At 42.1% G+C, this 27,066-nt stretch overlaps 1 pseudogene; it reads left to right on the forward strand.

The window, feature by feature from the left end:
• The first annotated feature begins 33 nt into the window (after positions 1–33).
• The window catches only part of LOC123396445, a 56,976-nt pseudogene continuing 29,943 nt past the window's right edge, over positions 34–27,066 (forward strand).

The raw sequence follows: 27,066 nt of genomic DNA on the forward strand, positions 1-27,066 counted from the left end.
ATGAAGAATCACAATGCTCGCCCAACGGGTACCATGCCTATCCCTGAAGCACATGCTAATGCTCAGTTTACTAGTAAATTTGGAAATCGTAAAAGGAACTTCCAGAAATTCAAGGGAAAATGGAAAAAGAACAATGCTCACAAGACCAATGGTCAAACTAAGGGGAAAGGTCATTTCAAGAAAAATGATCAAAATGACAACTCTCAAACTTGTCAAAGGTGTGGATGCATGAATCATCGTACTAATCAATGCCAAATTCCCAAGCATCTTGTGGATCTATACATGAAGTATGGCGGAAAAGTCAAACAAGTTCAAGGAAATAAAGTTGAAGCTCACTTCAACGCTATTCAAGATAACCCTCAAGCTGGTCCTTCTGAAAGCGCTATTCAAGTATACAAGCCAAAGGACGATATCATCCTCGATGAAGACATGCTTGTGGATTACACCCAAGATGTTTTTGGAGACCTCAGTTAATCTCCATAAACAAGTTGATGTCACTTAGCTATTTAATACTACAAGACGTTATATATTGTATAACAATAAGTAGAATAAAGTCTTTCAGACTATGTATATTATATTATGTGAATCAAACATAATTTTGTAATAAATTTAAGATTGTAATATATATATTAAGTACGTAATTTGATGAATATATGAATAAGAAGTAAATTTATTCTAAAATATTCTCTTTCTATCTATAGAATTTTAACGGGAACAATTCGATGGAAGAAGAGTTATGTTTAGTGGATAGTGCTACCACTAACACGATTCTAAGGGAAGCAAAATATTTCCAAACTCTTACTAAGAGAAAGGAAAATGTTATGACCATAACAGGAAGAAACAAAGAAATTATTGGTCTAGGAAGAGCCACATTCACACTCCCTATGGGTACTACCATCGTAATTCAGAATGCTCTCTTGTATCCTGAATCCTGAATCTACACGTACCCTTATCCGATCTAACAATTTCCATCTAAAAACTATAGAGGTGGATAACAAAGAATTTTTGCTTTTAACAAAAAGCAACGGATATGCGGAACAAACTCTTGACAAATCCCCTTCATTTTCATTCGGATTATACTTTACATACATAAAAACATGTACCTTATGTTGCATACAAAATAATTTTTCAAAGTCTTGATAAATTCAAGACTTGGCATGATCGCCTTGGTCATCCTGGAATAGGTATGATGAGAAAAATTATAAGTAATTCTGTTGGTCATAATTTACCAATTAAAAGGTTTCCCAAATCATTAGATTTTGTATGCACCGCCTGTGCTACCGGGAAATTGATTATTAAGCCATCTTATCTTAAAGTTAAAAATGAGTCACTTAATTTTCTTGAAAGAATTCATGGAGATATATGTGGTCCAATACAACTTCTATCCTGACCATTTAGGTACTTCATGGTGCCAATTGATGCATCTACTAGATGGTCACATGTGTGTCTATTATCCACACGTAACCATGCCTTTGCCAAATTAATTGCTCAAACTATCAAATTGAGAGCGAATCATCCTGAACACGGGATAAAAACAATAAGAATGGATAATGCTACTGAATTTGGTTCACGCGCATTTAATGATTATTGTATGGCTTTAGGAATCCATCTAGAACATTCAGTACCCTATGTTCATCCTCAAAATGGAATGGCTGAATCTTTAATCAAAACAGTAAAATTAATTGCTAGACCACTATTACAGAATTGCAATTTACCAACCTCTTGTTGGGGACATGCGATTTTACACGCCGCAGATCTGATGCAAGTCAGACCAACTACATATCATGAAACTTCCCCGTTTCAAATAGTACGTGGCAATCAACCAAGTATTTCCCATCTGCGAAAATTCGGTTGCGCTGTATACGTACCGATATCACCACCGCAGCGTACATCTACGGGCCCCCATAGAAAACTAGGAATCTATGTGGGATATAATTCCCTGTCAATTATAAAATATTTAGAACCCCTAACAGGGGACCCGTTCACGTACGCTGACTCAATTTTTTATGAGGACCATTTCCTGGCATTAGGGGGAGAAACAAACCACAAAGAATGCTAGGAAATAGATTGGAATGTTACAGATATTCAATCCTTAGATCCACGTACAAAAGAATCTAAATCTGAAGTTCAGAAAATTATAGATTTGCAACACTTTGCAAATAACCTGCCACACGCATTTACTGATCACAAAGGTGTCACTAAATCTTATATCCCCGCAGTTAATGCACCAAAACGAGTAAAGGTACCAAATAAAACTACTCAACTCCCAATTACAAATAAAAGGGGGAGAAATCTGGTCACAGGGGAAAAGGCTTCTCTAAAGCCTCCGCGGAAACATAGAAAATCAAAATCTATGATAGTAAATGCAAATCAACTTCTAGTTGATGGACACCAAATAGATGTTCAACATTTAGAACCCAACATAAATGTGCACACAAATTATAATGTTGGGATATCAAAACAATCAGACTCCGTTGTTATGGGAAATCAAACGGTGCCTGAAGAAATTAATGAAATATCCATATATTATATTGATTCAGGAGAAACATACAGTAGAAGCACTACAGTTGTCAACACAAATTTCTCCTCAAAAATTGCTGAAACCCTTCAACTAGATCCAGAGCCAAAATCTATGAAAGAGTGCCTCAAGCACTCGTATTGGCCTAAATGGAAGGAACCAATTGAGGCAGAATTACAGTCGCTTAACAAAAGAGAGGTATTTTCTAAAATAATGCCTAATCCTCATAAAGTCTTCCCTGTGGGGGCTAAATGGGTTTTTGTTCGAAAAAGGAACGAAAACAATGAGGTGGTGAGATATAAAGCGAGACTAGTTGCTCAAGGGTTTACGCACAGACCCGATATCGACTACGAGGATACATATTCTCCTGTAATGAGTGGAATTACATTTCAATACTTAATATCTTTGGCAGTACAAATGAATCTATCAATACAGTTAATGGATGTAGTGACCGCTTATCTATATGGGTCACTTAATGCAGAAATTTGTATGAAAGTCCCTGATGGACTTAAAATTCTGAATCCTAATATAAATCGCAACATGTATTGTGTAAAACTACAAAAGTCACTCTATGGCTTGAAGAAGTCGGGAAAATGTGGTATAACTGACTTAGTGAGTTCCTTCTCAGTAAAGGATACTCGAATAACAATGATTGCCCATGCGTATTTATAAAGAAATCCTCAAATGGATTTTGCATCATCTCAGTATATGTTGATGATCTCAACATTATTGGCAACGCAACAGGTATATCTGTAGCACGCAATCATTTAATGACGGAGTTTGAGATGAAAGATTTAGGGAAAACCAAATTCTCCTTAGGTTTACAACTTGAGCATTTTCCCTCAGGAATACTCGTTTATCAACCCGCTTATATTCAGAAAATTTTGGAAAAATTCAACATGGATAAATCATATCCATCTAAAACACCTATGGTCATCCGATCCCTTGATATGAATAAGGATACTTTTAGACCTAGGGATGATAACGAGGAGGTATTGGGACCTGAGTTTCCATACCTCAGTGCCATAGGGGCACTAATGTACCTTGCAAATTGTACTAGACCAGACATTGCCTTTGTAGTAAATTTACTGGCTCAACATAGTGCAACTCCAACAAAACATCATTGGATGGGAGTAAAGAATATCTTCAGATATTTACTAGGTACTAAAGATCTTGGTTCATTCTATCGGAAAAATCAAGACATGACCCTGATTGGTTATACTAACGCTGGATATCTTTCCAACCCCCATAATGCCAGGTCACAAACAGGGTTTGTATTTTTATATGGTGGAACTACTATTTCATGGAAGTCAACAAAACAGACATTGGTAGCAACTTCCACTAATCATTCTGAAATAATTGCATTATTTGAAGCTTCACGAAAATGTGTATGGCTCCGCAGAATGATAAATCATATTCACACATCATGCGGTATCGGTTCATTAGAATCACCTACTATTATCTATGAAGATAATGTTGCATGTGTTGCCCAAATGCATATGGGATATATTAAAAGTAATATCACAAAACACATCTCCCCAAAACTATTTTTCCCTCACCAGTTAGAGAAAGATGGAAAAATTCTTATTTTGCAAATAAAATCTTGTGACAATCTTGTAGATTTGTTCACTAAGTCTTTGCCAGCAGCCGCATTTCAAAAATGCATTCATGGCATTGGTATGAGACGACTACGAAATTTGCAAAATTTAGGGGCAAAAATTTCCTAGAATAACTTTTGAGTTTGCCAACTGATTTCTCATGTAGTTTTGAATAAGTGATTAAATATACTAACGATATACGCTTTTTCTATAGATTTCTCTTATGTTTTCTTACAGGGATATAAATAGTACAAAATTGAAGATTATCAAAGTTGTAAGCTCAAGGATGAAGAAAACTCAAGACTTTCCATACTCAAGGATATATGAAGTTTCAAAACCAATGAAGCTTGGAACACACCGTTGTCAAAGGGGGAGTATTAGAAAACAATTAGCAGTTAGTAGCAGTTAACAGCAGTTAGCATGTAGCGTTAGACATAGGCTAACTAGGCAGTTATTAGATCTGGCGTTGTCCAAACGATGTGTCCATGCAAGAGACACCACGACTGTTAGAAGAGTCGTGATACCATTGTAACTGACGTTGTAAACGCTTGTTCTGGCAATATAAAAGCCCAGGCATCAAATCAATACAATAACTCATTCACTTCACTCCCCTCTACTCTCTTCCAGGAGCTGGTGCGATGGGGTGCTGCGGCAGTGTTTCGCTGGCTCGGCCTAGCCAACCGGGCTCGGTGTTTTTTTGACAGCTACAAGACAAAGCAATATATATATATATAGACACTCTATTAGGCACCCAGGGTGAAGAATAACTTATTCCTCACCCTAGTTATTTCACCGAGCCACATTTATTCTCACATGCACAGCGTAAATTTTTAACATGCATGATGTAAAATTACCTCACTTCTAATATAAAATTACCGAACAAATTTTAGTGTTATTTCACCGTACCATATTTTTACACATGCCGAACGTAAATTTACATCACGCATGTTGTAAAATTACCTCACATCTTTTCATACGGTGAAGGAGAAACTTCCTTCCTCAAGAGTGTAATATTACCTCGACTCTAATTTTTTCTTACGTTTTCAAGTCACGGTTGTAGAATTGGACAGGGGTGAGGAATAATAATTCCTCACCCAGGGTGACGAATAGCGCCCTATATATATATATATATAGCTAGATAAAAATAACAGAAAATATATATACTAAAATACTAGAAAAAACAAAAAATGTCCAACTAGTATATTCTAAAGGAACACTAGTTCCACCTAATGCAAATTTTAAAATAAGTATTATGCAATAGGCCACACAACGAGCATTGAAAACTCGTCTAAAAAATTTGGGGTTTATAAAATTTGCAAGACTGTATCAAGTGACTCCAAACAATATTCGACACATTATGAACTTTTTATTTGACAGGGGAGAAGTCATGTTATTTCCAGTACAATAAATTGCTCGTAGTTCCATAACGAATAGAATGTTTAGAAAAGTTAAACATGCATATAAATGAAGATGACAAAGAATGATCCTGTTAACATACAAAATCTGAAAATTTGGGATGTTAGAGACATTTATGAGGAAACCAAGGTTATTATGCCATTTTTGACCTAACTAAGCTAATTATGTCATTTTAAAGAAAAACAAGCTAAGTATATAACATTTATGAGCTAACTAAGGTTCTTACGCCATTTTTGACCTAAGTAAGCTATTTATGTCACAAATGAACTACAAAAGCTAATTGTGTCATTTTGGAGGATAATTAGCTAAGAAGAACAATAGGAAGAAGACTAGAAGAAGGAGAAGAAAGAGGAGAAGAATAAGAAGAAGAAGAAGGTGAAGAAGAAGAAGGAGAAGAAGGAGAAGAAGAAGAAGAAGCAGGAGTAGAAGGAGAATAAGAAGAACAACAAGAACAACAAGGAGGAGGAGTAGAAGAAGGAGAAGGAGAAGAAGGAGAAGAAGAAGGAGGAGGAGGAGGAGGGGAAGAAGAAGAGGATGATTACATGACTTCTCTTATTTTGAGCTTATTATGTCATTTAGGAGGAAGATGCGCTAAGTTATGAGCTAACCAAGGTTCTTGTGATGTTTTCTACCTAACTAAGCTAATTATGGCATAAATGAACTAAATAAGCTAATTATGTCATTTTGGGGGATAATTACCTAAGTATGTCTTTCTTGGGGAAAATAAGCTAAGTAGAAGAACAAAGAGGAGAAGAAGAAGGAGAAGAAAAACAAGAACAAGAAGAAGAAGAAGAGGAATAAGAATAAGAAGAAGAAGAAGAAGAAGAAGAAAAAGGAGGAGGAGGAGGAGAAGAAGAAGGAGAATAAGTAGAAGGACGAGGAGGAGAAGAAGAAGAAGAAGAAGAAGAAGGAGGAGGAGGAGAAGAAGGAGGAGGAGGATAAGAAGAAGAAGAAAAAGTACAAGAGGAAGAGTATGATTACAATACTTTTCTTATTTTTAGCTTATTATGTCATTCAAAAGGAAGATACACTAAGTTATGAGCTAACCAAGGTTTTTGTGATGTTTTTTACCTAACTAAGCGAATTATGGCATAAATGAACTACATTAGCTAATAATGTCATTTTGGAGGATAATTAGCTAAGTATGTCTTTCTTGGGGAAAATGAGGTAAGTATAAGAAGAAAGAGGAGAAGAAGAAGGAGAAGAAGAAAAAGAAGAAGATGAATAAGAAGAAGAAGAAGAAGGCTTCAGCCTGATAGGCTCCAACCCAAAGCGGATAAATGAGTCTTCATAGGATACCCAAAGGAAACAGTTGGGTATACCTCGTATTTCAGATTTGAAGGCAAAGTGTTTGTTGCTAAGAACGAGTCATTTCTCGGGAAAGAGTTTCTCTCGAAAGAATTGAGTGCGAGGATGGTTGAACTTGATGAGGTTATTGAACCGTCACTTCAACCATAGAGTAGCAGGGTGCGGGAAGTTGTTCTTGTGGCGCCTACAACAGTTGAAGAGGAAACTAATGAGGGTGATCATGAAGCTTCAGATCAGGTTACTACCAAACCTCGTACATCGACAAGGACACGTACTACTCCAAAGTAGTACGGTAATCCTTTCTTTGAGGTCATGTTGTTCGACGACAATGAACCTATAAGCTATGGAGAAGGGATGGTAGGCGTGGATTCGGATAAATGGCTGGAGGCCGTGAAATACGAGATAGGATCCATGTATGAAAACAAAGTGTGGACTTTGGATGAACTACTTGATGGTCATAAGGCTATTAGGTACAAATGGATCTTTTGAAGGAAGATAGATGATGATGGTAAAGTCACCATTTAGAATGCCCGACTTGTCGGAAAGAGGTTTCTAACAAGTTCAAGGAGTTTACTACGATGATACTATATCACCCGTAGCGATGCTGAAGTCTATTGGAATTATGTTAGCAGTTGCTGCATTTTTCAATTATGAAATCTCGCAGATGGATGTCAAAACATCGTATCCTTAATGGTTTCCTTGAGGAAAGGTTGTATGTGATACGACCAGAATGTTTTGTCGATCCTAAGGATGCTAAAAGCCATGTGAGCTCCTGCGACCCATTTATGGAGTGGTGCAAGCATATTGGAGTTGGAATAAGCGCTTTGATGAGTGATCAAAGCTTTTGGTTTATATAGAGTTTATGAATAAATTTGTATTTACAAGAAAGTGAGTAGGAGCACTATTGAATTTCTGATCAGTATATGTGGTTGACATATTGTTGATCGGAAATGATGTAGAATTTCTCGAAAGCATAAAGTGTTGTTTGAAAGGAGATTTTTTTCAAGGGCCAATTCAATTTTCCCCCTAATTTTGGCGCGACCTCATCTTTACCCCTAAATAAAAACAGTGCTCAACTTTGCCCCTCTTCCGTTAAGTGCACTTATAGAAATGCCCTTCCGTACATTTCCCATCGAGTCAAAGGCCTTTGAACGTTACATTTTTCTATACGTGCACTTAACTGTCAAAGGCCTTTGACTGGACGAAAAATATACGGAAGGGTATTTCTATAAACGCACTTAATGGAAGAGGGGTATAGTTGAGGACTATTTTTATTTAGGGGTAAAGATGAGGTCAGGCCAAAGTTAGGAGGAAATATGTAAATGTTCCTTTTTTCAAAGGAAAACCTAGATTAAGCTACTTAAAATATTGGGCATCAAGTTTTATAGAGATAACTCCGCCTATGTTGTCTCAACATAGCCGGTCCCAAGCCCGGGTGAAGGTGGAGGGTTGTGATAAGCTTGGCGAGCCAACGTAAAAGCTCTACTACTCTTATGGAGATGAAACGGGCCGTCACCCCCCAGGTGGCGCGCCGTATCGTGATCTAGATACGGTCACAAGTGAGCAAGGATCGTTTCTTCACATCCTTAGTGGCTTGCTACATCGGCACCAGGTGTAGTGGAAAATGAGCAAGGGTCTTTGCATTTGACTCGACGAGTGCAAAAGGTAAGGAAGCTAGCCAAGCCTAGGAGGTTTCGCATAGGTAACTGGAACGTAGGGTCTCTGAAAGGTAAGCTTCGGGAGGTAGTTGATACAGCTGTAAGGAGAGGCGTCGATATCCTTTGCATCCAAGAGACCAAATGGAGGGGACAAAAGGAGATGGAGGTGGACGGTACCAGCTTCAATCTGTTGTACATGGGATCGGTCGCAAATAGAAATGGAGTAGGCATCTTGATTAGCAAGATCCTAAGGTATGGAGTGGTAGACGTAAGAGACATGGGGACCGAATTATCCTGGTCAAGCTAGTAATTGGTGACTTAGTTTTTGATGTCATGAGTGCGTATTCCCCGCAAGTAGGCCACAATGAGAACACGAAGAGGGAGTTTTGAGAAGGCTTGGAGGACATGGTTAGGAGTGTACCGATTGGTGACAGGCTCTTCATAGGAGGAGACCTCAATGACCAGGTGGTCACATCTAACACATGTTTTGAAGGGTTGCATGAGGGATTTGGCTATGACATCAGGAATCAAGAAGGAGAAGACGTCTTAAGATTTAAGCTAGCCTATTACATTAACATAGCTAACACTCTCTTGAAGAAGATATAATCACATCTAGTGACTTATAGTAATGGGAAACACTCTAGCTTGATTGATTTAATCCTCTCGAGAAGAGAAGACAAGGCTGCATGCCTAGACTGTTAGGTGATACCTCGAGAGAGTGTTGTCCCTCGGCATAAGCTTGTGGTTGTTGACTTCCACTTTCGGATTCGTATCCAGCGGGACAAGCATGCCAAAGTTGCTAGAAAGAAGTGGTTGAAGCATAGGGGGAAGGTTGCTCGGTCATTTAATGAGAGGGTCATTAAGGAGGGCTCTTGGTAGGAGGGAGGTGATGTAGACAACATGTGGATGAAGATGGCAACTTGCATTCATAAGGTGGCCTCACAGGAGTTTGGAGTGTCCAGAGGAAGTAGAAGAGAAGCTAAAGATACCTGGTGGTGGAACAATGATGCTTGGAAGGCAATTAACGAGGAGAAAGATTGTTTCATAGGCCTATATCTTGATAGAAGTGTAGACAATATAGAGAAGTACAAGATGACTAAGAAGGCCGCAAAGTGAGCTGTGAGTGAAGCAAGGGGTCGGGCGTATGAGGACCTCTAGCAATGGTTAGACATGAAGGAAGGTGACAGGGACATCTATAAGATGGCGAAGATCCAAGAGAGGAAGACGGGGGATGTTGACCAAATCAAGTGCATCAAGGACGGAGCAGAGCAGCTCTTGGTGAAGAACGAGGAGATTAAGTATAGATGGCGGGAATACTTTGACAAGCTGTTTAATGGGGAGAGTGAGAGCTCTACCATTGGTCTCGATGAATTCTTTGTTGATACTAGTAGGCGTTTATTGCGGCCAATCCAGGAGTCAGAGGTCAAGGAGGCTTTAAAGAGGATGAAAGGAGGCAAGACGATGGGCCCTTATTGTATCCCCGTTGAGGCGTGGAGAGGCCTCGAGGACATAGCGATAGTATGCCTACCAAACTTTTCAACCTCATTTTTCGGGCAAACAATATGCTAGAAGAATGGAGACGGAGTATATTAGTATCGATCTTCAATAACAAGGGGGGTGTTCATAGTTGTACTAATTACCGTGGAACTAAATTGATGAGCCATACAATGAAGCTATGGGAGAGAGTCATTGTGCACCGCTTAAGAAGAATGACAAGCGTGACCAAAAAATAGTTTGGTTTCATGCCTCGGAGGTCAACCATGGAAGCCATTTTCTTGGCAAGACAACTTATGGAGACATATAGGGAGAAAAAGAAGGACTTGTATATGGTGTTCATTGACCTGGAGAAGGCATATGATAAGATACCGCGGAATGTTATGTCGTGAGCCTTGGAGAAACACAAAGTCCCAGCAAATTACATTACCCTCATCAAAGAAATGTATGATAATGTTGTGACAAGTGTTCGAACAAGTGATAGTGACACTTATGATTTCCCGATTATAGTAGGACTGCATGAGGGGCCAGCGTTGAGCCCCTATTTTTTGCATTTGTGATGGATGATGTCATAAGGGACATACTAGGAGATATCCCATGGTGTATGCTCTTTGTGGATGATGTTGTGCTAGTCGATGATAGTCGTATGGGTGTCAACAAGAAGTTGGAGTTATGGAGGCAAACCTTGGAATGAAATGACTTTAGACTTAGTAGTACTAGACCGAATACATGAGGTGCACTTTCAATAGTACCAAGCACGAGGAGGACGGGGTGTTAGCCTTGATGGGCAGGTGGTACCTCAGAAGGACACCTTTCGTTGTTTGGGGTCAATGTTGAAGAAGGATGGTGATATCGATGAAGATGTGAACCATCGAATTAAAGCCGTATGGATGAAATGGCGCAAATCTTCTGGCATTCTTTGTGACAAGAGGGTGCCTCAAAAGCAAAAAGGCAAGTTCTATAGGATAAAGGTTCAACCCGCAATGTTGTATGGCGCTCAGTGTTGGTCGACTAAAAGGCGACATGTGCAACAGCTAGGTGTGGCAGAGATGCGCATGTTGAGATGGATTTGTGGCCACACAAGGAAGTGTATACGAGATAGAGTTGCGGTAGGGCCAATCAAAGAAAAGCTTGTCCAACATCGTCTAACATGGTTTGGGCATATTCATCGTAGGTCTCCAGAAGCCCCAGTGCATAGCGAATGTCTAAAGCATGCTGATAATGTCCAGAGAGGTCGGGGTAGACCGAATCTGACATGGGAAGAGTCCATAAAGAGAGATCTAAAGGATTGGAGCATCAACAAAGAACTAGCCATGGACAGGGGCGTGTGGAAGCTTGCTATCCATGTGTCAAAACCATGAGTTGGTCGCGAGATCTTATGGGTTTCACCTCTAGCCTACCCTGACTTGTTTGGGACTAAAGGCTTTGTTGTTGTTGTTGTCGTTGTGGTTGCTGCAAAATCTATAGTGATAGATCAGGAGACTTTATACAAATTTCAGTGAAGACATACCTTGACAAGATATTGAAGGAGTTCGACATGGATTAGTCAAAGAAGGAGTTGCAAGCACGTATGATCCCATCGTGGTTTTGATAATTCATGAGAACATACATTGTCTCTTGGACTAACATTTCTACCATGTATATTTTAGGTATAGTCCATAGAGAGCATGGGCTAAAGGATTGTGAGGAGAAGCCCCTTGATGCAAGGAAAGGAAAAGGATTGGCTCAATCTTCAAGGAACAAGACTCTACATTTTAAATTTGTGAGAAATCACTTTGAGTCCATAGGAAAGCCAATACTATTAAAAGTGGTGAGGTATTATGATGAATTGGTTGCTCGAGTGCTTTGAGGTAGCCAGCAAAAATAGTCAGCCATTCTGCCACAAGATATCTCTATCCAAAGCCAAACCAACAAAAACTGTGCCACCAACTATTTACATTCGGCCCTACCAATTTTACACTTGAAAAATCCTATGCAAAACCATATCATCTCGGTACCACCAACTTTCACATTGGTGCCACCGAGATTCAGTGACGAACTTTCTATTGAGAGGATTTCAAGAATCAGAATTTACGAGTTTGAAATCAGTCTCACCGAGATTTGGAAACTGGTCTAGGTCATTGTATCCGTACCACCGAGATTCATATATTGGTCTCACTAAGAATTCAAAAGTTGCCACATTTAGGGCAACTCAGTACCACCGAGATTCATTTCGGTGTCACCGAGTTGGGCAATAATGTTGTAACGTTTGGATATTGGGGGATGCACTACAGGAATGAGCTTATTTGCCGTCTGCCATAGAGGATGGCAAAGGGGCGGTTCACGGACGGCAAATCCCTTTGCCGTCCGTCTCAAGTCGGCAAAACTTCTACGCCTGCTTCCATCGGTAAAGGCCCTGGTTTGCCGTCTGTCTGGTGAAAGCTCTTAGACGGCAGCCGACAGGAAACTACACCGTTAGGTGGCTAACGGAGTATTTGACGTGTGCCTTCCATGATGCACCTTTGTTGTCTACCTTTGGGGTGCCTTTGTCGTGTGCTGGCCGTCAACATGGGCAGCCTTCCGCTAGCGCCACGTGGAAGTTCTTTTCTTTCTGCCTGGTAAAGGCCTTTTCCGTCTGCCCGGTGAAGCCCTTTGCCGTCTGCCACGACAACCCTTTGCCCTCTCGTGGCCGGGGCAGAAGATGACAAAGTGACCATATGGGTCAACCGTCGGCTGCCCCATGTTGCGAACTGGCTGCCACGTGACACCTTTTCCGTCGGTTGGCAGATGGCAAATGCCTTTGCCATCGGCTGGCAGACGCCAAAGTGCCCGTATTATCACTGTTTTGTTTATTTTCTATTATTTGCCTTCATAGTTTTACACATATATGATATATAGTTCACAACTTATATATGATATATAGTTCACAGCACATATATGATAGTTTTACACATATATAATTCAATACACATATATGATGAATAGTGAGATAGGACAGATCGAAAGAACCAATGCATACAAAGTTTTACACATAGTTCCACATTGTTCATCCATATATACATACATATAGTTCCACATTGTTCATCAACAGAAATCAAAACAAAAACTAAAGCACTTCATCAATCCAAACTTCCATGTAGTAAATATAATCTATAAAATGACGAGCATAAGAAAGTTAGAAGAAGAAGAACAATATATGACATTCGTGAGATTATTATGTCATTTCGGAGGAAAATAAGCAAAGTATATGACATTTTTTAGCTAACCACGGTTAATACACCATTTTTGACCTAACTAAGCTAATTATGTCATTTTGGATGAAAATAAGCTAAGTATGTGACATTTATGAGGTAACCAAGGTTATTATGCCATTATTGACCTAACTAAGCTAATTGTGTCATTTTAGAGGAAAACAAGCTAAGTATATAACATTTATGAGCTAACCAAGGTTCCTATGCCATTTTTAATCTAACTATGCTAATTATGTCATAAATGAACTACATAAGCTAAGTGTGTCCTTTTGGAGGATAAATAGGTAAGAAGAACAAGAAGAAGAAGACTAGAAGAAGGATAAGAAAGAAGATAAGAAGAAGAAGAAGCAGAAGGAGAAGAAGAAGAAGAAGTAGAAGGAGGAGGAGAAATAGAAGAAAAAGAAGATGATGATGAAGAAGAAGAACAACAAGAACAAGGAGAAGGAGAAGGACAAAAATGAGGAGGAGAAGAAGAAGAAGAAGAACGAGAAGCACAAGAACGAGAGGAAGGGGAAGAGGATGATTGCAATACTTTTCTTATTTTGAGCTTATTATGTGATTTAGGAGGAAGATACGCTAAGATAATTGTGGCATAAATGAACTAAATAAGCTAACCAAGGTTCTTGTGATATTTTTACCAAACTAAGACAATTGTGGCATCAAGGAACTAAATAAGTCAATTATGTCATTTGGAGGATAATTACCTAAGTATGTCATTCTTGGGGAAATAATATAAGTAGAAGAAGAAAGATGAGAAGAAGAAGGAGAAGAAGAAGAAGAAGAAGAAGAAGGCGGAGGAGGAGGAGGGTACGAAGGAGAAGGAGAATAAGAAGGAGAAGAAGGATAAGAAGGATAAGAAGGAGGAGAGGAAGAACAAGAAGAACAAGAAGGATAAGAAGGAGGAGAACGTGAAGAAGAAGAAAAAGGAGAAGAAGAGGAAGAGGATGATTACAATAATTTTCTTATTTTGAGCTTATTATGACATTTAGGAGGAAGATACAATAAGTTATGAGCTAACCAAGGTTCTTGTGATATTTTATACCTAACTAACTGTAACTCCCAAGATGCGATCATATCCTTATTTTTGCGTGAGGGCCTCGATAGGGCTAGAAGCGCATTTCATCGTTTTGCAATAATGGATATCCTTACAAGTACATGTATTGAAGAGATGATTATATGTAATTGGCTTACACTCTCCACAAGATACATCAAGATCACATCAATACAATACCATATTCATATCACCATGTAGAAGAGCAGGGTCCGACTACGGACGAAAACAAACAATATAAAGAACAACATCCATCCTTGCTATCTCAGGCTGCCGGCCTAGAACCCATCCTAAATCGATGATGATGAAGAAGAAGAAGATATTCCAAATAGAACAATCACCGCGCTCACGTCAAAGTGTCACTTTACCTGTACCTGCAACTTTTGTTGTAGTAATTTGTGAGCCACATGGACTCAACAATCTCATTTCCAATGGTATCAAGACTAGCAAACCTTAATGGCTGAGGTATGGTTAAGTGGTGAGGCTGCTGCACGCAACTAACCATTATTTGAGTGGCTAACTTACGAGTACAAGAATAAGAGGGGGTGATCTACGCATAATCGAACGTGAACTAATAATGATGAAATGAATGATCCTGAACACCTACTTACGTCAGACATAACCCCATCGTGTCCTCTTCCGGATATAGAACTCACGAGAAGAGACAATCACGGTTATGCACAGAGTTGGCAAGTTTTTTTATTCAGTTTACTTCAAGTTATCTAGAACCAGATGTTACACAGAGTTTCCAAGTTTTCCACATAACCGTCACAAATTACCATAGGCTGCATAGAAAGCCTCGATCACGAAACTCGCGATCTCCTTGGATTCCTTAGTGGAAAACCTTAACTCCGAGATAGCCCAAAGCATCACTCGAATCCCGATGAAAAAGATATTTCGTTGAAGGTAAAACTAATCTAGCAAGGCAGCCCGCTGTGTCAACGATCCCGATAGGAGCCGTGTATCTCATTCTCACAACATGACGGATTGTCCAAGCTTCCCGCAGGCCAATATGTAATGCCCCAAGTGTAAACATTGACATGATATGATATGACATGATATGAGAGTGTCATGTTGGTTCTATGATTTCATGTGGAACTTATGTTCTTCCTTGTTTTGCTTGTCATATTGTCTTGCCATGCCATACCTTGTGATTGCATGTGTTCACTTGTGAAGTTGTGTTTGGATACATTGTGATTTTATGTGGTGATGCTCATGAGGTGATGGGGTGTGTAGTAGTGGTGTGGTGGTTCTTTCCTTCAAACCCCTTTGGGTTGCAAACCCCTTTCTCTCTTTTATTCCCAAGTTCAAAATTCCACTTGAGCCTAATCTGTTTTTAAAATGTCTTTGGTTTACGAAATAATGTGGGTATATTGGGGTGCTAAATATGGGGGCTTGAATAGTGTTCTAAAGGTGAAAAATAAACTCAAAACAACAACTATAATACTGTTTTGTATTTATTCAGATCGCCCCAAAAATTCCTTTAGTATTTTATTCAAGTAGCTTATTTATTTTCAGGTCCAGAGCCATTTTTGCTTGAATTTTATCTTCTATAGTTAGCCTTGTAGACCTTTTCTTTTCTCTGTGTTTAATTAAATAGGTAATAGTCCAGAGGCTGTTTTCTCTCTATCTGGCGCCTAAGTGGGCTTCCTCCCGCTCTAGTGGCCCATCTTCTCCTCCTCTCCTGTGCAGTAGCCCACCCCGCGACCCTCTCTTCCTCCTCGCGACGTCAGCTACTGTAAGACTCCCCCTCCTCCACTGATTCTCCATGGCCTCGATCATGTGGCTCTAGCTTCTCCCCCGAGCCGATATAAGTCGCAGGGACCCCTCCTCCTTCCCTAGGTTTCCCTCTCCTTCCTCCCGTGCACTACCATCGCCCTCCTTCTCTCTTTTCCCCTCCTGGTAAGTGTTGTAGATAGACCAGAGAAGTCCCCTCCGTCGATCGTCATCCTCTTCGTCATCCAGCGTCGGAGGCCATGTCCAGGGGCACGGGGTTGGTGCCCGTGCCCCATTTTTGTCCTCGGTGAGGCCGAGGGGCTTCCTCACCGTCGACCAGGAGCATGCCGTTGCCGCAGACTCGGTGCTCCTTCGTTCTGCTTCGGTTCTGCATCAGGGACTCGTTCAACGTCGATTCTTCTTCCTCTCCATCGCCCTCTTCTCCGATTGGTTCACCTCCTTCCTTCCCCAAGGTGAGGAGCATCGCCCCTTCCTTCTTCCTCCTTCCCTCGGCCTAGATCCGCCGTAGCACTCGCCGTGCTTCTCTGTCTGAAGTAGAGCAGAGCAGGTGCTTCGGTGCAGTAGCTTGATTTGTGTGTGGATGAGCCGTGGCTGTATGTAGGTGTAGCAGGGGCTTCCTTCCCCTCGTGTTGCATCATTGGATAGGTAGTGGATCCCTCCGGTAGCGCAACAGCAGCACCAGCCCCGGCGGTCTCCCTGTCGCTGGTGCTCCCGTGTAGGCAGATGGGCAGTAGCAGTAGTTTCCCTGTTGTGGTGCCCCTCTCTGTCGGTCGATCGTGTCATAGCGCAGTGGTTCGAGTGTGTGTGTTGTATGTTGGAGATACAGGGTTCAATACCCATCGAAGCACCCCACCCTTTTTGATTGTATTTGTTGCAAAGTTTCTGCAGTAGCGCAGTAGTAATCCTGCTAGGCATCACCTCTCTGTCGAGCCCATGGGCAGTAGCAGAGTGGTGCCGTGTGTGTTGTTGGATCAGCAGGTCCAGGGTTCAAATCCCCTCGAAACCCCTTTTTATTGCTATTGTTTTTGCACATTATATTCAAGAGATGCTTTGTATTGCTAGTCCCCCTCTGTTCTGTCAAAGCCATGACAGTAGAAGGGTGGAGCTGGCTCTGTGGTTGATTCCAGGAGGCCCTGGGTTCGAATCCCAGGCCTGCCACTTTATTTTTTTGCCTTCTTTCCTATTTATTTTTCTTGACATATTTGCTACTTCTTGTGCCTAAATAATAGGCATAAAAAGGAGAGCATTTATTTTTGTTCCTTCCTGCAAATGCATTGGAGTTGTGGGTCTTATATGTGTATGTGTGCATGTGACATACATGCTTGTGTATGTGTGGATGTGAGATTTCAAGGATGTGGTGCATGTGCATTGTGGGTGTAGCATGTGAAGTGTGGTGTAGGTTCTCATATGCTTATGCTTGTGTGGAGTAGTGTAGTGTTGTAATGTGCATGTATATATGTAGTGGGGTGTGAGCACCACACACACATGGGTTTGTCTCTTGTGGCACAAGTGGTGTGCATGAATGGTATTGATGCTTCCATGATCATGTTGCTATTTATATGTATTATTAAATGTGTCTTGTTAATGAGCATGTTGTAGTGTGGTGTATAGGAGTAGATGTATGTGTGTGGATCAGCCCCTTTGCAGTCACTATGCACCTCCACATGACCATATGTGAAAGGGCATGATGTCTTGTGCGTGTGTGATCAACTTGGTAGATGAGCTTGTGGCATTGATGTGCATGACAAATACAAGGGGTCAAAACCCTAATGTCACTATTGTCATTGGGCACATGAACTAGTAGCTATGTAGGAGTTGATCTAGTGAATAGCACATGAGATGTTGCACTATTCATTATGTATGATTCTTGCAGTTTCTTCCTTCCTAGTTTGTGGTCACTTGCTCCAAGTAAGTGCATTCTTATTATATATGATTTTCGGGTGGAATCTCCCAAGGAATCCATTGGTGAACTCAGTTTTCCCATAGGAACATTTTCTGGAGATGACATATTTCATTTTTTCTTCTATGTTTAGAGCTTGGTTCCATGTGATTTGTTGAGCACAAAGGTTGGCTTCTTGGTTGTGCTAGGAGAGGGTGACCCCCTCTACCTCATGTTGGTTTCATCTCATGATTAGGATTCTATATGTGCAAGTTATGCCCACTCAAAGTAGGCATGTGGCTGAAATTCCAGATTAGATTTTCACTAAGTCTGAGAATCTGATTATATTTTCTTCTCCTGTTGATGAGGTTGTGCAGGTGAATGTGTTGAGATCTATCCTTAGCTTTCAACTGGAAATTTGGAGCTCATATGTTTGTCTAGTTCCTTGTAAAATTTCATGCCATTTGGAGTAATGTAGATATTGTTTTGGCTTCTGTCAAAATGCTTCAAAGCATAGACAGATATTTTTGGGCAAGTGTGCAGCCTTGTAACTTTCTGTGTTTAATCCCTTTGTGTGTGATTCTTGCTTTGTTCTTGTAGTACTCTTGGATAGCTACAGCCACATATATTATTTGTCATGTTTGGGTGGCTGTAGTTGCTTTGCATGTGGCTCACAAAGTGCTATGATGTAGTTTATGACAGATTGTGTAGTTTTGACATTTTGATGTTTGTGAGTGCTTAGTTGATGATGTGGTGTTCTTCCTTGCTCCACCCCATCCATGTTGGTTTGTTTTATGTCTTGGCAACATGTAAATACCAGAGTTGTGCCATTTGAGTGTGGGGTGATGATTTTGTCACGTAGGGCTTCATATCTTGTTTCGTTGTTTCTCGTTGATCCGTAGCTCCGATTGAAATGTTCTTTATATGCTTTTGCATCATTTTCTCGAGACGCATCTGATCATGTCATTCTCATGCATGTCCAAATAGCTTAGTATGCATTTCTGTCCAGGAACATGTATTTGCTTCTCATGCTTGTGCTAGTGATCGAAATAGTGATGCATCCTCATATTCATCCCATGCATCATGTGCTTGTTGCATCTTGAGGAGCTGTTGTTCATTGGATGTTATTCTTATGTTGGGTAGCACCGGGATCGGAGAACGAATACGTGGATTCAGGAGAGTACGTGTAGGACGAAGAAGAACCTTTTCAAGCTGAGCATATCACATGCAAGATGATATGACCTTGATTCCATATCTAGACTTGTTATGCTAGATTACATCTCCTTGTCATATGCTCGCTGCCTACCACTGAAATATTTGCCTCTTTATATGCCATGAAACCAAACACTTACCCCTTCCTAGCAAACTTGAATGGCTAAGTAGGCTTTGCACAACTACTAATGTTAGCTTTGCTAGATGCAAGTGCTTTGACTCATGTGAAAACATGAGCTTGATATCATTATCTTAAATTCTGTTATTTAATTAATGCACCTATATACTTGGTAAATAATGGAAGGCCTAGCCTTTTGTCGGGTGCTTTGTTCCGTTATTGCCGCCATAGTTACCGGCTACCGGTGTTTGATTCCATATTGATCGCTCCTAACACGTTCGGGGTTGTTATGGGGACCCCCTCGATAAATCGCGTAGTGTTAAGACTTGTCCGGCAGGATGCAACATTGGTTTTAATCTGCTAATCACTTAATAATAACCTACATAGGGAATAGCTACCCCGAGGAATTTAATCAACAACCCGGGCCAGTGCTCCTCATGAGTGTTGGCCCCACCTGAGCGATGTCCGGGGCCCCACTGGTCACCCAGCAGTTTAGCCATCCCGGCGTCTAGTTTATCCGCCGTGTCTTGAGACTGAGATACGCGACTCTTATCAGGGTCGTCGACACGACGGGAGGTCCTGCTAGTCTTGTCTTACCTTAGCGATATATCTTCCGTATAGGAATCCCAGTGAAGCTTTGGTTCTCCCTAGAGTTGAGGTTTTCCTCTAAGGAATCCGACGAGATCACGAGATTCGTGATAGAGGATTACTTTGCGGCCTGTGTACGTTGTGATGGACTAGTTGGAGCACCCCTATAGGGTTTAATCTTTCGGAAAGTCGTGCTCGCGGTTATGTGGAAACTTGGAATATTTTGTTAACATGCGGTATTAGATAACTTAAACATAAGCTAATAAAATTGCCAACTATGTGCGTAACCGTGACTTTCCCCTCGAAGATCTCTCTTCGATCGGGAACACGGTGGGGTTATGATTAACGTAGGTAGATGTTCAGGATCACTTAGTGATCAACTATCACCGACCGGTAGTATAGACCACCTTCATATATGTTCTACGTAAGTGAGCCACCATTTCAAGCTTAGGATGTTGCAACCTAAATACTCCACCTATCCAACCTAATAACTTGACTAGTTCTGACAACGAGGTCATAGATTGTTGAGTCCCCGTGGCTCACAGATTCCTTCACAACACCAACAGGTTCAGGTACCCCCGAGACAGGTGATCCCGACGGCACGCAGCTGGCGTGGCAGTACGACGAGGAGAACGACCGCACGTACGTGAACTATCCAGAAGATTGAGGCGTGGTCGTGATCGTGGGCCAGCAGGTAGGGTAGCATAGTCATTTTCCTTGTTTTGTAGTCCGTAGCGCAACTACTTTGATTATATGCGTGATGTACTCTGATATATTTATGAGATGGCAATTGAACCCCTAATTGTCAATCTGTTATTATTATGTATGTGCTATGATACCTGGTTTTCGAGACGCTTAGATGCGCTCCTTTCCAATACGGGGCCTCGATCCCCAGATCGAAAAGGACCGCATCTTAGTCGTTACAAGTTGGTAGTCAGAGCCTTACGACCATAGGAGCCTTTGAGTGATCGTACTTGGCCGAGTCGAGTCTAGTAAAATGTTTTGAGACTTAGTTATATCGGAGAGTAGGATTCTTTTTTCTCCTCTTCCATGCTCTGGTGAGGTTCCCGACTTAGGAAATCTTTAATTCTACTCCTTTTCTCGCTCAATTTTTTTTAGGACCATGCGGGTATTTGTGAAATCTATATGATTTCGATGTGACGGAGTCCTGCCTTGGTGCCTCCTGTTTGCTTTGATTTCTTTCGGTGAGTTGAGCTCCAGGGGATTCTTGCGCACATCGCCATCATTCAGATTTCTGAGTATCTAAGAACGAAGGATGTTCGTTATTGCTTCAATACTGGTAGTGGCGAGATAACCCCGATGTCCCTAGTACTGGTACAGATTGTTTGGGAGTACTGCCATATTTAGTATCGTTGTGATCACGAGGGTCTGTTGTAGATGAAGGTCTGAGATGCTGGTTGTGTGTTGACGGATGTGATACAACTGACGGGTTAGTATAGGAGTTGTGTGATATTACTCCTTGTATCCGTGTACCAGATTGCATGACCAGTTATTTCGGGAATTCATAGGTGGGATATCAAGTAGTATCTTATAGGACTATCTTCCTACAGATGCATGATTGAGGTTGGGGAAATCTCGATCATATGTTTGTTCCGAGCAGTTCTAGCTCATACTTGTTTGTAGTGGTCTAAATCGGAATTTTGTCGTCCGTCACTATGAGGAAGCATACTTACTATTTTGTTCGAGTGCAATTGCTTTATTCCTGTTCAGATATTCATGCCTTTTGATTCGACAATATCTTCAATTTATTATGTGGGCTAATATGCAGTTCGTCTTCAGCATGGCTCCACCAACTCGTCAAACCCAGGGCGTGAGGATATGTCGCCGCGGCCTCCTCCTCCTCCTCCGGAGAATCCTCCGCCGTTGCCGCCTCCTCCTGCAGAGGCCTGGTAAGCGGTGATGGATTCTACTAATGCAAACACCCAAATGATGCTACAGTTGTTGCAACAGAGAGCCGATCAGCAGCAAGGCAATTTCTAGCATGGTGGTAATCAGTTTGCGAGTCTAAGTTAGTTCCTGTCGAACCAGCCAAAGACTTTCACTTCGTGCGACCAGCCATTTGATGCAGAGGACTGGATCCGTGATATGAACAAGCATTTCGAGTGTAGCAATGTGCGTCCTGAGGATTTCGTCAAATTTGTAACTTTCGAGTTGAAGGGGCAGGCTTCTATCTGGTGGCAACAGCTGAAGGACTCCAGAGGCGCTAGGGTGATTTCTTGGGATGAGTTCTGTCCTGACTTCAGGTCCCACTACATTCCTTCCATCTTTGTGGAGGAGATGCATGAGAAGTTCAGGCGTTTGAAGCAGGGTGGCAATTCTGTGTACAAGTACAACGTTTAGTTCCACGAGCTGGCCCGTTACGCGCTGCAGGATATCCCGGATCAGAAGAGCAAGATTTATCAGTTCAGAGGTGGCTTGAAAGAAGATTTGCAGTTAGCTCTCGCGTTGCACGATCCTCAGGAGTTCGACAAGTTCTACAACCTAGCGCTCAGGGCAGAGGCAACCTTTCTCAGGGTGGAGAATTCTAAGAAGCGCTTCAGAGATTCTAGCTCTTCCTTGACTCAGGTGATTCAGAAGCAACATAAATATTGGGTTTCTCCTCCTCCTCCTTGGCACTCGCAGCAGCTCAAGCACTCTGGTGGTCGTGGTTCTTCCCACCCACCCAACCCTGTCTTCCATCAGAGATTCCAGCATGAGAAGCAAGGGCCTCCTCAGTCTCAGTTCCGGCAGCCAGCAGAAGTGACTTGTCACAAGTGTGGGCAGAAGGGTCACTATGCCAACAAATGTACTTCTCAGCTTCGACTGCCACCTCCACCTCCAGGTAAACCTCCAAGCAACGCTGTTGTCAAGTTTAACCCCAGATCAGCTCGAGTCAACATGGTGAATGCAGCTGAGGAAGAAAACTTGTCAGATGTGATCATGGGTAACCTCGTCGTCAACGATATTCCTGCTAAAATGTTATTCGATTCTGGTGCTTTGCATTCGTTCCTCTCCATTCCATTTGCATCCAAGCATAATGTTCGTGTTGAAGAGCTTCCTAGTGCGTTATCAGTAGTTTCTCCAGGCATGTTCATGCAAGCTAGTACTCGTGCTCCCGATGTTTCTGTCAAGTTGGGCAGTTATTCCTTTCTGGCGTCTCCGTATGTCTTGGGCAAGACCGACATCGACTTGATCCTTAGTATGGACTGGTTGGCCATGAACAAGGCATGGACTGATTGTGAAGCCAAAGAAGTGAAGCTTACCCACTCTTCGGAGGACGTGATTATATTCGCGGCGCGCGATCATACAGTCCATCTGTTCTCTTTGAATGAAAAGGGTGAGATCAATCCTATTTCGCAAGTACCAATGGTCTGCGAATATGAAGATGTGTTTCCTGAAGAGCTGCTAGGCATGCCTCCGCACAGAGAAGTTGAGTTTGTGATTGAACTAGAACCAGGCACAGAGCCCGTGTGCAAACGGCCGTACAAACTGGGTCCAGAAGAATTTAAGGAACTTAAGAGGCAACTCGATGAGCAGGAGCGTTTTGGTGTAATCAGACCGAGCTCGTCTCCGTGGGGCTGTGGTGTTTTGTTTTTCAAGAAGAAGGATGGCACGGACTGGCTGTGTGTCGATTACCGTCCATTGAATAAGAAGACAATCAGGAACAAATATCCACTTCTGAACATAACTGAGTTGTCCGAACAGTTGAAAGGTGCTAAGGTCTTCTCCAAGCTTGATCTCAGGATGGGCTCTCATCAAATTTGCATTCGCGAGGAAGATATTCTGAAGACTGCATTCAGGACTAGTTTTGGCTCTTATGAGTATACGGTCATGTCTTTTGGTCTGGCAAATGCTCCTCCGACATTCTATCGATTGATGAACTACATATTATCTCCGTTCAAGAATGTCTTTGTCTTGCTCTATCTCGACGACATTCTGGTCTTTTCTGAAACTAAGGAAGAACATGAAGAACATCTCAGATTGGTGCATGATAAGCTGAGAGATTACAAGCCGTATGCCAAGTTTTCCAAGTGCGAGTTCTGGCTGAAAGAAGTGGTGTATCTTGGGCACATTATCTCTGCCGAGGGCATTAAAGTTGATCCATCCAAGGTTCAGGCCATTGTTGAATGTGAGCCTCCGCAGAATGCGAAGCAGCTTCGAAGCTTTCTCGGGCTTGCTGGCTATTGCAGAAGGTTCGTTGAGAACTTCTCGAAGATTGCCAAGCCCCTATCAAGTCTTCTTCAGAAGGGTGTTAAGTATGCTTGGTCTCTAGAGTGTCAGTTGGCCTTCGACACACTCAAAGAGAAGCTTACCTCCACTCTAGTCTTGGTTCCTCCGGATGATTCCAAGTCTTACCAGGTCTTCTGCGACGCTTCTCTCCATGGTCTTGGTGCAGTCCTGATGCAAGATAAGAAGGTGGTTGCTTACACCTCCAGGCAGTTGAAGCCAGCGGAGAAGAACTATCCTGTGCATGATCTTGAGCTAGCAGCTGTGGTACACGCTCTGATGACTTGGAGACACCTCTGGTTGGAACGTAAGGTTGAAGTTTTCAACGATCACAAGAGTCTAAAGTACATCTTCACTCAGCCTAACTTGAATCTTCGGCAAACACGTTGGGTGGAAATGCTCCAGGATTTTAATCCGAGTATTGAGTACACGCCATGCAAAGCTAATATCATGGCGGATGCTTTGAGAAGGAAGGCATATTGCAACAGTCTGAATCTACAACCTCTCCAGCCTGGTCTTTGTGAATCTTTCAGGAAGCTCAACCTTCAGCTAGTACCTCAGGGATTTCTTGCAAACCTTCAGATCTCTCCTACCTTGGAAGATCAGGTCCGAGCAGCACAACTTCTTGACGCTATGGTGAAGAAGGTCAAGATTGGCGTGGGAAAGAGTCTTCCCAAGTATAAGTGATTCACTGTTGATGCCAGAGACACGTTGTTCTTCGAGCATCGCCTTGTCGTCCCGAAAGGTGATCTCAGGAAGGTAATCATGGAGCAAGCTCATAACTCTGTGCTCTCTATTCATCCTGGAATATCCAAGATGTACCATGACTTGAAACAGACCTTCTGGTGGACTCGTATGAAGAGTGAGATTGTGCAGTTCGTAAATGAATGTGATGTATGTCGAAGGGTGAAAGCAGAGCATCAACGTCGAGCGGGTCTTTTGCATCCATTGCCCATTCCCGAGTGGAAGTTCGATCACATTGAGATGGATTTCATCACCGGGTTTTCGAAGTCCAAGAAGGGTAATGATGCCATCTTCGTCGTCGACAAGTTGAGTAAAGTGGCTCATTTTCTTCCAGTCAAGGAGTCCATTTCAGCAGCTCAGTTGGCAGAGTTGTACACCTCCAGGATTGTGTTCTCGCACGGTGTGCCTATGATGATCTCTTCGGATTGCGGAAGTATCTTCACTTCCAAGTTCTGGGACTCCTTTCAGTCTGCTATGGGCACGAAGATCCGCTTGAGCACAACGTTCCATCCTCAGACTAGTGGTCAAGTGGAGAGAGTGAATCAAGTTCTTGAGGATATGCTGAGAGCATGTGTTATCTCTTTTGGCATGAAGTAGGAAGATTGTCTGCCTTTTGCGGAGTTCTCGTATAACAACAGTTATCAAGCTAGTTCTGGCAAGGCTCCGTTTGAAATTCTCTATGGCAGGAAGTGTCGTACCCCGCTCAACTGGTCCGAGACCGGCGAGCGTCAAATCCTTGGGAATGATTTGATAGAAGAAGCTGAGGAGATGTGTCGAGTCATTCGTGACAACCTCAGAGCAACTCAGTCCCGTCAGAAGAGCTATTATGATAGCAAGCACCGTGACATGTCGTATGAGCTTGATGACTTCGTCTATCTCAAGGTGTCTCCTATGAAGGGTATGCAACGCTTTGGCATCAAAGGAAAGCTTGCGCCTTGTTTCGTCGGTCCGTTCAAAGTGGTTGGCAAGAGAGGCAACCTTGCGTACCAGCTCGAGCTTCTGTCAACCTTTGCAAATGTCCATGATGTGTTCCATGTTTCTCGGCTTCGGAGGTGCTTCAAGACCCCCGAGCGCACTGATCATGTTCAAGACATCGACCTTCAACCTGACCTTTCTTATCGTGAGCATCCAGTTGCGGTTCTTGAGGTGACTGAGCGCAAGACCTGCAACAAGACCGTCAAATTTCTCAAAGTGTAGTGGTCACACCATTCCGATAAAGAGGCTACTTGGGAACGCGAGGATCACCTCCGTTCTGAATTTCTGGAGTTCTTTCAGGCGTAGATCTCGGGGCGAGATCTTTTTTGTAGTGTGGGAGAGTTTGTAATGCCCCAAGTGTAAACCTTCCCTATTTGGTACCTATCTTTGTGGGTCCACATTGTCATGATATGAGAGTGTCATGTTGGTTCTATGATTTCATGTGGCACTTATGTTCTTCCTTCTTTTGCTTGTCATATTGTCTTGCCATGCCATACCTTGTGATTGCATGTGTTCACTTGTGAAGTTGTGTTTGGATACATTGTGATTTTATGCGGTGATGCTCATGAGGTGATGGGGTGTGTAGTAGTGGTGTGGTGGTTCTTTCCTTCAAACCCCTTTGGGTTGCAAACCTCTTTCTCTCTTTTATTCCCAAGTTCAAAATTCCACTTGAGCCTAACCTGATTTTAAAATGACTTTTTTTTAGGAAATAATGTGGGTATATTGGGGTGCTAAATATGGGGTTTTGAATAGTGTTCTAAAGGTGCAAAATAAACACAAAACAACAACTATAATACTATTTTGTATTTATTTAAATTGCCCCAAAAATTCCTTTCGTATTTTATTCAAGTAGCTTATTTATTTTCAGGTCCACGGCCATTTTTGCTTGAACTTTATCTACTATAGTTAGCCCTGTAGACCTTTTCGTTTCTCTGTGTTTAATTAAATAAGTAATAGTCCAGGGGTTGTTTTCTCTCTATCTGGCGCCTAAGTGGGCTTCCTCCCGCTCTGGTGGCCCATCTTCTCCTCCTCTCCTGTGCAATAGCCCATCGTGCGACCCTCTCTTCCTCCTCGCGACGTCAGCTACTGTACGACTCCCCCTCCTCAACCGATTCTCCATGGCCTCGATCCTGTGGCTCTAGCATCTCCCCCGAGGCGATATAAGTCGCAGGGACCCCTCCCCCTTCCCTAGGTTTCCCTCTCCTTCCTCCACTGCGCCGTCATCGCCCTCCTTCTCTCTTTTCCCCTCCTGGTAAGTGTTGTAGATAGACCAGAGAAGTTCCCCACCGTCGATCGTCGTCCTCATCGTCGTC

The sequence above is a fragment of the Hordeum vulgare genome, chromosome 5H, assembly GCF_904849725.1.
Source record: "Hordeum vulgare subsp. vulgare chromosome 5H, MorexV3_pseudomolecules_assembly, whole genome shotgun sequence".
Lineage (NCBI taxonomy): Eukaryota > Viridiplantae > Streptophyta > Magnoliopsida > Poales > Poaceae > Hordeum > Hordeum vulgare.